The sequence below is a fragment of the Sinocyclocheilus rhinocerous genome, unplaced genomic scaffold (assembly GCF_001515625.1).
Source record: "Sinocyclocheilus rhinocerous isolate Xijiao unplaced genomic scaffold, SAMN03320098_v1.1 scaffold632, whole genome shotgun sequence".
NCBI lineage: Eukaryota > Metazoa > Chordata > Actinopteri > Cypriniformes > Cyprinidae > Sinocyclocheilus > Sinocyclocheilus rhinocerous.
Genome location: NW_015639247.1, coordinates 1,461,838 through 1,463,878, shown reverse-complemented (window position 1 = coordinate 1,463,878; position 2,041 = coordinate 1,461,838). Strand labels below are relative to the sequence as shown.

The window sequence follows — 2,041 nt, the reverse complement described above, 5'->3', positions numbered from 1 at the left end:
CCCCCCCCACTTCTCTCTGTAAGTGATGTGAGATCCCTGTCCAATATTTATTCTCTCCATCTGCGTGGCTGCATTTGCCAAAGTCAAGGCTTGTCTCAATGAGTCTCCATAGACCTTTTCCCTCTGTCTTCCCCTGCCTTTCCCCTGCCTTCCTTTTCCTTGCTTACTCTGCCGCTTCATGTTTTTCCCTTTACCTTTTTTTCTGTCCTCAATCTTCCATAATCTTTACATCCTCTCTGCTTCCTTTCATACCAAACGTCGTCATGTCTTCCTTCTCTCTCCCTCTCTTTCTCTCTTGCTCTCTTTCTCTCTCTCTCTCTCTCTTTCTCTCTCTCTCTCTCTCTCTCTCATATTGTCAGCTGTGTCTTCAGAGGTGTGGAGCAGCACAGCGTCTCTCTCTCATACTCACACGAGCAGTAGTGTGCCGGTTTGGGCTCAGACTGAAAGCAGCAGCTCTGTGCCAACACTGACATATGCTGAGAGAGATGGAGGTACTGTACTACTGACACACACACACACACACACACACACACACACACTCTCGGTTGTATCTGTGTTTCTCTGTCAGCTGTATTTCTAGTGACGACAGACGCGTCAGTCACTGAGACAGACACTCATTCTGGTGAGTATATGCATGTCACGCAGAGGTGAAGTATTTTTACATTACTCAAGTAAACTGAAAAAGTACCTGTAGTTTATCAGTGTTTTTCTTTGGAAAACTTTACTTCACTACATTCCAAAGCAAAATGCCATCATTTTTACTGCACTACATTTCATAAATAAAAGTTGTTGTTTGTTTTACCTTTAATACTTAAGAACATTAAAAATTTAGTTCTTTCTTGAACTCAAGTAAATCTTTGAATTACTTTTACTTGAGTAAAAGTAAGAAAGTAATAGATTTCTAATGTAATTAAGTATTAAATGATATTTAATATGAACCGTAGCGCAGTAAAAAGTACAATATTATGCTTTGGAATGTTGTGAAGTAAAGCTTTCTAAAGAAAAACACTGATAAAGTACAGACACTTGAAAAGTACTTTAAAGCAGAGTATAGTTACTTCACTACTGTCCGCCTCTGTGCATGTGTGTGTTATCTAGGTATTGTATCTATATTCCATTTATTATTATACATATTATTTAGTAGTTTTATTAATTTTTCTCTTTCAACTCTTCTTCTAGTGACGACAGATACATCAGTCACAGAGACAGCCACCGATTCTGGTCAGAACTGAGTTTATTTCTGTTTGACTTTAGTAGAAATAATAATAAACACTGAGACACATTTATGCATTCAGAGAGTCATTTATAAATGTAGTTTGTAAATGTTATATAAGTATCACTGGGATGTTATTAAAGCTTTTATTCATATTTTGAATGCTTTTTTTCCATTTAAATTTTAGGTAAACTTTTAGTAATTTTGTCGTGATTTTTTAAAAATAGTTTAATTTATTAATGTATTATTATTATATATTATTATTTAGCAGTTTTATTAATTTTAGTATGTGTTTTTCTCTTTCAACTCTACTTCTAGCGATAGATATGTCAGTCACTGAGGCAGGCACTGATTCTGGTAAGTATATGCATGTGTGTGTTATCTGGGTATTATTTCAATATTTCATTTTATTATATATTATTATTTAGCAGTTTTATTTATTTTAGTCTCAGATTCTTTTTTTTTACTCTACTTCTAGTGATGACGGATATATCAGTCCCTGAGACAGGCATCGATTCTGGTTAGTATATGTATGTGTTATTATTTTTTGTATTATTATTATTATTGTGTGCTATTTACTGTATTATTATTTCTCAGTTTTATTCATTTTATTCTGAGTTTCTATTTTCTAATCTAATTTTAGTGACAACAGATTTATCAATTCCAGACACAGGCATGGATTCTGGTCAGAACTGAGTTTATTTCTGTTTGACTGTAGTAGTAATAGAAATAAACACTGAGACACATTTATGCATTCAGAGAGTCATTTATAAATGTTATTTGCATATCCCTGGGATGTTATTAAAGTTTTTCTTAATATTTTAAATT

At 33.7% G+C, this 2,041-nt stretch overlaps 1 protein-coding gene across 1 annotated transcript in view; it reads left to right on the top strand.

Moving 5' to 3' along the window:
- LOC107751096 (uncharacterized) overlaps positions 1-2,041 on the top strand; it is an 8,047-nt gene that overhangs the window by 4,703 nt on the left and 1,303 nt on the right. The window lies entirely within an intron of this gene.